This window comes from Saccopteryx bilineata, chromosome 4, assembly GCF_036850765.1.
Source record: "Saccopteryx bilineata isolate mSacBil1 chromosome 4, mSacBil1_pri_phased_curated, whole genome shotgun sequence".
Lineage (NCBI taxonomy): Eukaryota > Metazoa > Chordata > Mammalia > Chiroptera > Emballonuridae > Saccopteryx > Saccopteryx bilineata.
Window position 1 is genome coordinate 268,171,781 of NC_089493.1, and position 11,854 is coordinate 268,183,634.

General features: G+C 45.8%; 1 long non-coding RNA gene across 1 annotated transcript; it reads left to right on the forward strand.

The window, feature by feature from the left end:
• The first annotated feature begins 2,289 nt into the window (after positions 1-2,289).
• LOC136336452 (uncharacterized) lies at positions 2,290-10,901 on the forward strand. Its single transcript, XR_010731454.1, has 3 exons — positions 2,290-2,577; positions 7,715-7,842; positions 10,418-10,901. It is a non-coding gene; the product is annotated as an uncharacterized lncRNA (long non-coding RNA).
• The last annotated feature ends 953 nt before the right edge of the window (positions 10,902-11,854 follow it).

Genomic DNA, 11,854 nt, shown 5'->3' on the forward strand with positions numbered 1-11,854 from the left:
GTGTAGAGCCAGCAGTGGCGGGAGGCTGGGGCTGAGGCTGAGGCTGAAACTGAGGCTGAGGCTGAAACTGAGGCTGAGGCTGAGGCTGAGGCTGAAGCTGAGGCCGGGTCTGGAGCTGCAAGGTCTGCAGAGCAGAAGGCTGTGGCAGCCCGGGGCTCAAGCCTGGCAGCAGGAGCTGGTGTTTCTAGTTCCTCTTTGGAGGATAAGGAGAATCGGGCTGGAGTTACAATCCACAGTCTCCATAAAATGAAAGCCCAGCTGGAAGCAGCACCTACTATGGCTCTGGTAGGTCTGCGATTTTGGGACACTTGGTTGAATGCTATCATGCTCTCCCGAGCAGAGATGGAAATGCTGACTGCCATTGCCATGGGGCCCTCTTTGGGACAGTGTAAGACCTGCCAGGACAGCAGGAATGAGGGGGGTGGCTGACGCCCCATGTGCATGGACTGATTTCCTGGACTACGACTGGAGTGGGCATTGACTCCTTTGTTGGATGGATTTACGGATTTTGGACAATGTGAAATACCCTGATGGGGGTGGGGGGCGGCTTTGCTGGAAGCACTCCCCTGCCCTGGGAAGCTTTTCCCATAGGCCGAGGACATTTTGCGCTTTGGGCAAAGTGCTCAGAGACTGGTGAAGTGTACCTTTGTGATTGTTGAAACTGTATGATTTGTGCTGTGGTAATTTGTGTAATGTGCCTAATTTCCTTGCACAGGGATGCTGGTGATGTAAATTGTGGGTAGTAAAGTGAGCATAGGGGTGGATTGTTGGGCAGATAAAATATATTATGCTCACTTTGTTAAAGATGGCGCTGCCCACGTGGAGGCCGTTGCCCAGGTGATATTAATGTGTGTTGGGGGCGGGCTGTTGGCAGGCAGGATTCTTGTAGCCTGGAGTTTGGTTTTAGGACTAAGCCTTTCCCACCCTTTTTGATGTGAGATGGTACAATCCTATCATGCCTCAGATAAGTGACTTTGTATTAGAGACTTCCCTATTTTGTATATTGGATTAAAGGTTTGGATTTATACACTATAAAATAGGGGCAGAACAGGAGCTTGCTCTCTTGGTTCCTGAGATTATCATGAGAGGAGAGAGCAGAAAGGCCACGTGGAGGAGGCCAGGAGAGGCAGCCAAGATGGCGGAGTGTTGAGTGAGAAGCCAGTTTGTGCAGAGTTTGTGCAGGGAGAAGGAAGGAGATGCGGAAGAGAGGTGAGTAAGTCTGGTGAGCTAGAAACCTTTGATTCTAGGAAACTCGGGTAAGTCAGTAGCTTTGTGAGCACTGAATGTGAGTGGGTTTTGGAGCCCAGTGTGTGTTTTTACTTGCCCGCCGGGTGCAAGCTAGGATTAAATATGACGGCCCATCAGTTCTTGGCTCCATTGTTTCTTTACCGACTGTCCGAATCCAATGTGAACCTGCATGGGCCGGGCCACTCTGATGGTAGCCTTGGCCACTGGCTTTACAGGGAGGATGACGTGCAGACACAGGGAGATAACGACCATCTGCCAGCCAAGGAGAGGAGTCTGGAACAGCCCTCAGAAGGTGTCAACCCCACTGATCCCTTGATCTTGGCCTTCCAGCCTTCAGACCTAAGCAACGTCTCTGTTGCTCAAGCCAACTTTGTTGTCATACTTTGTTACAGTAACCCCAGTGACCTAAGGTAATTAGATGAACCTTGAAAACATTATGCAAAGTGAAGAAGCTGAACACCAAAGGTCACCTGTTGTTTGATTTCATTTATGTGAACTGTCTGGAATAGGTAACTCCATAGAGACAGAAAGGTGATTACTGGTGGCCAGGGGCAGAAGAAGAGGGAAGTATGGAGTGGCTGCTTGATGGATACAGGGCCTCCTTTGAGGGTGACGGAAATGTTCTGCAACTAGATAGTGCTGATGGTTGTGTGACATTGTGACTGTGGCACATATCCATAAATTCTATACTGTAAAATGGTTAGTTTTCTGTTATGTGGGTTTCATCTCAGTGCAAAAAAAAAAAAAAAAAAAAAAAAAGAAGATGGCCTGTGTGCACCTTTGGTAGATGGGGGCGCTGTTGAGAAGGGGAGACCCGCAGACCCCGTGTTCCCCTTTATAGCTCGCCTGGGCAGAAGGCGCAGTGGCAGCCTTTGAAAAGAAGTGGAAGGATGTGAAATCCCTGGGGCCAGTGGGAAGGGAGCGGGGCATCAGAAACTAATCTGCTTAAAGCTGTCCTTTGTCATTGAATTAAGGGTACAGGGAATTACGTGCCTGCACCCTGTGTTGTCGTGGGCTGAGCCCTCACGCCATCTGCATGAATCCCTGGAGTGGGTGTGCATCCTGGGCTGCCTGGGCATCTTCTGAATACTCTTTTTAGGTTGGGACATTTCCAAGCTTCTGGGTCTTGCCTCCTGAGACAGAAGCCAGGATCTCCTTTTTCCTAGGTTTCCTTGCAAGGAGGGCATGAAGACGAGACCACAGGTGACCGAGAACAATGCAGCGGGAAGGAGACTTTGCAGGACTGATGCCTGGTAGGAGTGGGAAAGGGTGGCCAGCGTGCAGAGGCAGCTGCTCAGGGCCCAGGACTGGGTCCCCCGCCCATGGTAGGTGAGTGGTCTGCAGGTCTGTCCTCACAGATCTCCCTGCCGCAGGAGCAGGTCAGAGATGTTATATCGTCCCTGTTCCTGTGTTCCTAGCCACGGAGCCCCCAGCCTTGACTCTGTGAGCTCGTGTGTGTGAGTGTGTGTGTGTGTGTGTGTGTGTGATCTCAGCCTGCCTTTCATACCTGAACAAAGTGGGGTCTTGTCACTAAGAACCCTGACTTGGGGAATCCATCAACCTAATTCTAGATAACTTGCTTGCCCCAAAGGCCGGACCATGCCGTGAGTGGGACCACAGGTGGGAGAGGTGGCAAGAACTCCTCTGTATCCCATGCAGGCAACCAGCCCTCACCCTGTCCCCTGCTCCTCTGTTCTTCCTCTCTTGTTGAGGGGTGCACTGTCACCATTCCCTGCCAGGTGGCTTTGTGACTTTCTTTCTGTTCTAAGACCACCTCTAAACCAGAGGTCACATAGACATCGCTTTTGAGCTGAGAAAGCACTGACCCTCTAGGGCAGGAGTGGTAAACACACTCCTTTGCTCTGTGAAGTGTCGCATTCACCCAGCAGGGAATGCTATCGGGCCAGCCTGGATGCAGCTCTGGGTCTTTTACACCACTGCGCTCCTGGTGCCAACCAGAAACGTCTTTGCTGGAGGTAGCACAGCGGGCATATCTTCTTGCCGTATCTGCCCTAAAGTCTGACCTCAAACTCCAGACAGATATCATGAACGGGAGGAACAAAGGCCTTTATGGTACCAGAGAAGAGTCTAATGGAGAGGAAACTCAACTCAACCTTTCAATACGATTCTAGAACTTCTTGTTATTTTCATTCTACAATTAACAACACAGATTCTAAACTAAAATGGATAAAATTCACGTAATTAAGGAACTGCAAAGAAAGCACGTGCTCCCTGGGGTCTGCAGTCCTCGTCAGGGATAGAAGGAGGGCAGAGGGGGAGCTGGCTGAGGTGCTGTCACTCCGGCATAGGGATCATTGAGGTAGCAGCTCGTTGGCCCGTGTCTAAGCTCTGGAGAATAACCACGGTACAAAGGAAGCTGTGTCCAGCCTCCACGCCGGAGCTCCACGAGTTGTTTGTTCAGAATTTCTTCTTAGGAAATAACCCTGACCTGCCACCCCCAATGGAGCGGCCATGTTTTTTCCATAGATCGCTCAGCCCCCGCCCCCAGCCTGCAGTTAGTTCCTGTGGGGGTGAGCGCCTCACCTAAACAAGGTTATTGCTCCTTCCCTGAAATACTGAAATGTATCATGCTTTTACTCCAATTGCATTTCAACAGTAACAAAAGCTTTAACGTCCGAGGAACTGTTGGCATCTATCTTCCAACCATGTGCAGAAAACCAGGCAGCTGAGACCATAAAGTCAAAAATGCATGGGGGGTTAGATGTGGGAGGGTAGGGGGATCAAGCAAAAAGGGACCAAAAAAAAAAAAAAAGTAACCCATGGGCATGGGCAACACTGTGGTGACTGCAGGGTGGGGGAGGTGGAAGAAGTATGGGGGGATAAATGGTGATTGACTTGACTGGGGGAGGGGGGTGAACACACAACAGGGTGTACTGACATGCGTTGTAGAACTGAGCACCTGAAACCTGTATAATTATGTTAACAACGTCACCCCGATAAATTCAATTAAAAAATAAAAGAAAAAAAATGCTTGTAAGAGCAGGGACAAGCCATTCTCTAGTTCTAGAGAATTCTGAATTCCATCCTATCCCACTGTTCCTTGGGTAACAGGGGCCAATCAATTCCTTCCTTTACCTAAGGCAGTTTTTACACTGGGTTTCCCTTACGAGCCATCAGGTTCCCTCTAAACAAGCTTGAGACTGCAGGGGATACGTTCTGAGGGGCTGATACTGAGGGCGTCTGAGCAAGCAGGCCCCTTGAGGCCAAGCTGTGAAAGGTTAAGTGGGTCATGCAATGCTTCTACTTCAAAAGCTGTAGCAACACTCCACCAAACCCGGGGAAATCTCCTTTACAGCACTGCTCTGTAGGAACTCTGCGGTCAACCTCTCCCCTTCAGCCTAAAGCTATTCAAAAACTGTTTCCAGCCCTACGCCCCGGTCTTGGCCTCTCCCATGCCCACAGATTCATTGGCTTATCAGGCTTGCTCACTGTTTTTACTGAGTGAACTTCATCTCCCTGAGCCTCATTTTCTCATCGGTACAATGGGATGAAAATATCTTCTCAATGATCCCCCACAAGGTTGCTGTGGAAAAGATGTAAGATGCAGTGTGTAAAGAGCTTTGCATAGTGCCTGTCACACCAGTGAGTGTGATAAATGTCAATTGGGGGACTGAGCTGTCACCTGCAGACTTACATCAGGGGGCCACACGGGGCCAGGTGACAAGAGAGAAAAAATGAGAAGAAATTGTCACCCTCTGTGGGAGAGGCCTTGCAGCTAGCTGCTTACTCCTTCAGGCTTTCTAATTGTTGGCTTTCTGCAGACTCTGAAAATCTGCCCTGGGCAGAGAGAGCAGAACTTAGATGTTTTAGTTAAAAAAAAAAGAAAGGTAAATAAAGATGGGAGGTGATGGATGTGTTAATTAACTTGATGGGGAGAATCATTTTATAGTGCAGGTGTATGTGAAATCACCATGTTGTACACTTTAAATATTTTACAATTTTATTTGTCAATTATTCCTGAGTATATTATAAAAAGGGAAGAGAATCTGACCAGTAGGATGCTTTCAGGCTGCAAAGGTGCCTTGACATTCTTTTACTGGGCTCCCAGCATTCCATCTTACTCTCTCCTTCCTTCCTTCCTTCATTTACCCATGAAACAGTTAACTGAGGACCAAGCTTGACCCTGGAGTGGGGGCAGCAGTTCCAAAATCGTTTCCTTCATGAGAACCCACAGGAAGGCACAGGACTTGTGAAGTCAGGCAAAAAAAGGTAGAATCAACTCTGCCACTTAAGAGTTTTGAGAATTTGAGCAAGGTCCTTACTGTCTCTGAGCCTCAGTTTTCTTATCTGTGAAATAGGAATAAGAATGCCTATCTGAGTCCCTCTGCAAAGATTAAAGTAAGCCCTGCATGTCAGTATGTCACGTGCTTACTGAAACGTATGTAATCCATCATACTTGTTGCTTCCTTGAATTTTGATTTCCCCATCTATATAACCCAGGAATTGAAATTCCTTAGACAGCCTTGTGATGTGATTTCCATGAGATACAGCAGGCTAAGTACTTAAAACAGCTCTGGGCACATTCTCAAATGCTTCAGTGTGAGTTATCTCCCCTCTCATCCACGAGGCTGAGACCCACCAGCTACTCTGCTTCCCCGACCCTGGTATTTTGACTGGTCCCTTTGTCGCATAGCATGCAGAACCCAAGTGACATCTTCCCTAATCTTCACTGTATAATCTCATGGTGTGTGGGGAAGAAAACAGTAGCTTTTCAACCGATAACCCCTTTAGAAAAGCATTAGAGAAGTGTCTTTGGCAAGGCGCTCAGAATAATTACCTGACTGATCTTGAGAGAGAACTGGCCTTGTTCAAAGCAGTAGGCCCCTCTTGGAGATATTCAATATTTAATATATCCCCGAACACTCTTCTGATACCACTAAATACATTAACTTTGCCAAATGAAAATGTCAGTGACGGACCACAGGGAATGACCCAGGAAGTATTTCCTTTTGCCACCAGGGCTTTTAAAACCCAAGCTCACCTTGGGAAGAATGAAGGGGCACATGCAGAGGTAGGCTCTTCCCTGAATAGAGCTGCCATGTCAAAGTGATGCCTGTCACTTGATTTGTGAGCCTAAATGACCTCAAGCCAACGTAGCCTTTACATAAACTCTCCAATTAAAGTACTGGATATTGTCCAAAGTGGCAAATTTCCTAGTGGCTTTGCAAAGGATGATAATGAATTATTGCTAATATAGCCGTGAAGCTGTTATTGGCGTGAGCACAATGGAGCGAATGTGTAGATAAAATTAAACTTTAAAGTGAAATATTGTTAAAACAAAAAACGGTTAATGAATTTAGACACCTCATTGAACAGATAAGTTTGGCAACTGATTGGAACAGATCATTTTAATTGGTCTCGAATCAAATCATTATTGAAAATTGTATGACATATCAGAAACACATTTATCTCCTTCTGTTAATGTTTAAATTCTTTCCGGCACGAGGCGCAGGCCCTGTCCCGTGGCGTGGTTGTCAGTCCCAGGGGGCCGGGAGGGAGCGAGAAGGTCAGATCACCCCCTGTTTTCCTGAAGAGCAGTTAATCAACCCTGAAGTCCAGGAGGATCCCACTTGATCTCAGAATGGACCCTCTAGGGATGTAGTGAAAAACCTGAGCGCCAGCCTTCTCCATGCCAACGTCAGCCTTGGCAGGGAAACAAAGAGCCCAGTTGGGGACTTTGAAGAATCAGGCAGGACTCTTCCTGAGAAGCCCTCGAGTTTATATTGGTGAACAGAGAGCAGAATGGCAGCAGTGGAAACAGCTTCTTCTCGCCTTCCGCAGCCCTGGCCTCTGAAATCCCACGGTGTGTAGTTCTATTCGGTGAGACATCACCCAAGCGTCCGGGTGTGACTGGGTCCCTTAGGTGCTGTGCCTTCCCGATAGTGCTGGGAGAACTCCATGCACCGAATGGCTTCGATTAGGGCTTGGCAGACCACAGCCTGCAGGACCAAAGCCAGCCCACCATCAGTTTGCATCCAAGCTAAGGACAGTGTTTTCACATTTTCAATGGTTGAAAAAAAAATCAAAAGAAGAATAATATTTCATGAGACATGAAATAATATGAAATACAAATTTTAGTGTCCATAAAGAGTTTTATAGGAAAGACAGCCACACCCGCTGGTTTAGGTACTGTTCGTGGCTGCTGTCTTGACAAGATGGCAGGGTTGATTAGTTGCCACGGAGACCATATGACTCTCAAGCCGATGATATTTACTGATGGTCCTTCAGAGAAAGTTTGTCCACCCTTGCTTGGGCTAAGTGCTTCCCGTGCAGGTCCAGGCTTGGGAATTAGGGGCCGAGGTGGGTGAACACGAGACACTTTCACAAGACCAAGATTTTATTAGGAAGAAAGAGGGAAAATCAATGCCGTGTAGGAAATTAATGGTGCTCACTACACTTGAGCAAGTCATCTGCTTTCTCTGAGACTCATTTTCTCCATCTACAGATGTGGGTACAGCCGGCATGTTTCCAGGGAAGCGGTGAGAAGTCAGGAGAAGGTGTGAAGATCTGACTGATGGATGGATGGATGGCTGACGGAGTGAATGACTGTGTGGATAGGGAACTGTCTCTAAGGTGAGTCTGGGGAGGTGCCCTGGCCCGGATCATGCCAAGACTGTGTGGATAGGGAACTGTCTAAGGTGAGTCTGGGGAGGCGCCCTGGCCCAGATCATGCCAGGGTATTCTGGCTTTCATCCTCAGACATACGAGGGACTGTGAAGTGCTTTCAGCAGGAAATAACAAGGGGATGTTTGCATTGGAGAGAGAAACATGGCATTTTGTGGGTGGTCAGAGCAGAAAGGTCATTTGATCATAGAGTGAAGGCAATGAATGCAGTGCTGCCTGAAAGTGGGCAGAGAAACTGGCTGGGGAATCATGGACTGCTTGCTCCTTAACCCACCCTCCAGGAGGGGAGAGAGGTGCGGGAAGGGCAGCCTCCAGGGGTGGCTATGGGCTTATGCTATGAAACCCGCTCAGAATACCCTAGTAAAGCGGGCACCTGGTCAGAAACTGTGTGTCCTGCGTAGTCCTCGGCTAGGAGAGTGATGGGAGGAGCATAGCACACAGGAAGCTTCATGACAGAAAGTAGGGAATCCCTCTCAGAGGCCATGGGTTCTGGTCCAACCCCACCGCTATCTTGCTCTGTGACCTGGGTTTTCTGTTTTTTACCTGTAAAACCACTGAGGAGAGAACTCTCTCCAGTGAGATAATATCTCTGAACACATTAATGCACTGGTAGAGACAGATTTAGGCTTTGGAGAAGGACTCAAAGTTGAAAGAAGAGGGGACCTGTCTTTAAAGAAAAAAAAATGCAAAATGAGATGAGAAAGTGAAATTTTACAAGGAGACAAAGAATCTGACAAATTACCATATTTCTTGCTCCATAAGAAACACTTCCCACCCAAAAGTGGAGGGGAAAATGCCCGTGCATCTTATGTAGTGAAAAATATGGCATTTTATTAAATATTTTAACACACCATTTGGTTCAGAATATTTTTTTTCTTATCATCCTCCTTAAAACCCTAGGTGTGTCTTATGGTCAGGTGCATCTTATGGAGCGACAAATTCGGCAGACATTTTAGCTGAAAAACACTGCCAGCGTCACAGAATCCAGGAAAATATCAAAATGTAATTATGAATGAACTGCTTGACAAACCATTATACATTTTTTTCTATATTTTTTGGTTGCATATTTTTATATCACCTGTTCGTATGACAGTGCTTTTATTACATTTTCTGAAGAGAGGCTAGAAAGAGATGGACACTTGTTTTTAATGACTGATAACTGGACTGCAGGGAGCACACGACCTCTCCCCACAGCTGTGCTTGCTGTTTGCCATCTCCCTACAGGTCTGGGACCTGCAATCACACGCATTCTAATACGTTCTGTTCAGCATGACTCCCACTGGGAAAATACGTGTGGGTACTGTATGCGCTGTATCACTGAGTGAATTCCTAACACGGGAATTTATGTTTTTGCTTGGACAACGATGAAAGCTTGCCCGGTGTAGGAAAAACCTTGTACTTGTTTTTCACACCTTGTTCCTGCCCCATTGCCCGTACGATTCTGATGTTGTCTCAGGACCCAGGGGGGCTGACTATGCATGGTGGGGATGTTCCTGAAAGCCAGGATGGTTAGAGCCAGTGACCGTAAACCATGTTCGCATGTCTCATTGAGCTTAGGTTAAATAGTCCTCTATTGTTCCTTGGAAAGACCCAGCTAGTCAATAAATTATACTGAAATAAATGACCGTCCTTAAAGGAAAGATCATATTTCCTTACCACACACAAATAACTCCAATAAATACTTCAAATAAATCCCATGTATATTAAAGTCCTGCATGTAAAAAGCAAAACCTATGCTTAGAACACCTAGCAGAATGTCTTTATGAATAAAGAATAAGAAAGAATTACTTAGATCAGATGGCAAAGAAAAATATCATAAGAGGAGGCAGTAATCAAATTGGCTTCATCAAAAATGTAAATGTCCGTGATAACAGATACCATAAAAGCAACTACAATTTTTTAAAGTCTCTTAACAATATTTCAAGTGTTTTTCACATATTGTCTCATTTAAACCTTAACAATAAAATAAAGAGTATTATTAGCTCCATTTTAAAGATGAGGACACCGAGGCGCAGAGAAATTGAATAATTTCCCCAATGCCATCTGGCTAGTTTATCAGTGGCTGACCCAAGTTAAGACACAGGGTAGTCTGACTCTCAAACCTGGTCTCTTAACTCAGTGTCTTATCCCATCTCACCTTCTTGCCATGTTATTTGTAATAAAGTGAAATGAGACTAAGAGAAGATCTTTGCCATTTATGAAACCACCAAGAGATTAGCATTCAGAATATAAACCAAACTCCTGTGTAGCAATTAGAAAAGACAAACAACTCTCTGAAAAGTGGGCAAGAGAGAACAGATCATTCCCAAAAGCGGATGTAAGAACTGCCAAGACACACGTGAAAAGATGTTCAATGACTATTACTAAAAACTGGGGAGTTGCAAACTCAAACTGAAGGGGATCCTGTCTCACATCCAGCATGAGCCAAAAGCTGAGAGTAGTCTGGTAACACAAAAAACTGGGGAGGATGTAGGGACCAGGATTTTTGTTATTCGAGAATCTGAAATGATATACTCACTTCCAGGAGCAACTTTCCAGGGTCTAATAGAGTGGAAGATGTACATTCCTCGGGATGCAGGAATTTCAAGTCCACTTGACTGTAACGGAAACCCTCGTGCTCGGGCATAAGGAAGAATGTACAAAGTTTACTATACTGGTTTAATTATACAACATGGACATGGCATTACTCTTTGTTGGGCAAACCAATGTGTTTCAAGTGTAAAACAAGTGAGTTCGATTTGATTGCTTGTATTTTGCTTAATCAGTACATTGGCACAGGGCAGTGCCAAGTGTGTATCGCCTATGGAAGGCTGTAGGTGCTTGTCCTCAGGGCAGAAGATTGTAAATTGTGGATTACCTGCCTCCATTGGGAAGGGTGATTGTTTGCTATTTTTTGCCAGGGAAGGGGTGTTTTTTGCTCAGCCTGTTTTGCTGGTGGGGGCCTCTGAGTCTGGTGAGTCCAGGGAATGAATCCGGTGAGTCCGGAATGCTGAGGGGCTTGGGAGCCCTGAAAGAATGAGAAGCAGTCTTCCCTGCCTGTTTGCTCGTCTGCCGTTTAAGAGACTTTAATAAACAGAATGGCCCACCATTTTCTGGCTCCACGGTTTCTTTACCATCTGCCCAAATCCAGTGAGAACTTGCCTGGCCACGGCCACTGGCCTCACACTCTTGCTCAGTTAGGGAATGGGAAAGTAAACTGTGCTTTATGCATATAACACTAGACAGCAATTAGAACAAGTGAATCAGGTTGATATGTGTTAAACCAGGTAAAGCCGAAAATCGTAAGTTTGAATAAAATCAGGTTTAGAAGTGTATATATATATATATACGCATTAGTATCATTGTTCTATAGTTTTAAAAGTCACAAAGTAGTATATTTTAGACAATTTTATTGTGAAATGTACATTGAACAAAGTGCATAAAATGCATAGCTATATATAATTATAAAGGTTCACATTGGTTTATAAAGTGAAACCAAATGTATACCTGTAGTTTGTTTGTTTTAATTGCTTTATAATATGCCCTTGCATGAGTATAGTAAAAGGAATCCAGCCATTCTGTGGATGGGTGTCTGGGTTGTTTCCGAGTTTAGACAGTGTAGTGAAGTATATGTATAGAAGTTAGTCTTCATGTGGAAGCTAAGACATTTACTGTTTCTGAGGGGTGAGAGGGAATTGGGCGTGTGTGTCTTAATGTCACAGCTTATTTTTTAGGAAAAAAAATTGAAACAAGCATGGCAAAATGTTAACCCCGGTCTAAATTCTGCAGTGAGCACAGTCTGTTATATCACTTTCTGCACTTTCCTATCTGTTGAAATCACTTAAATTATTAAATGAAAAGACATTGTAAAGTGCTTGTAGTGTGAGGCATTCTCTGCCGCCTTCCCGGCTCCCGAGGCAGAGTGCAGAATTCCACCTCTGATTCCAGAAGGGCGGAATGATCAGCTCTGATGTGGAGTCTG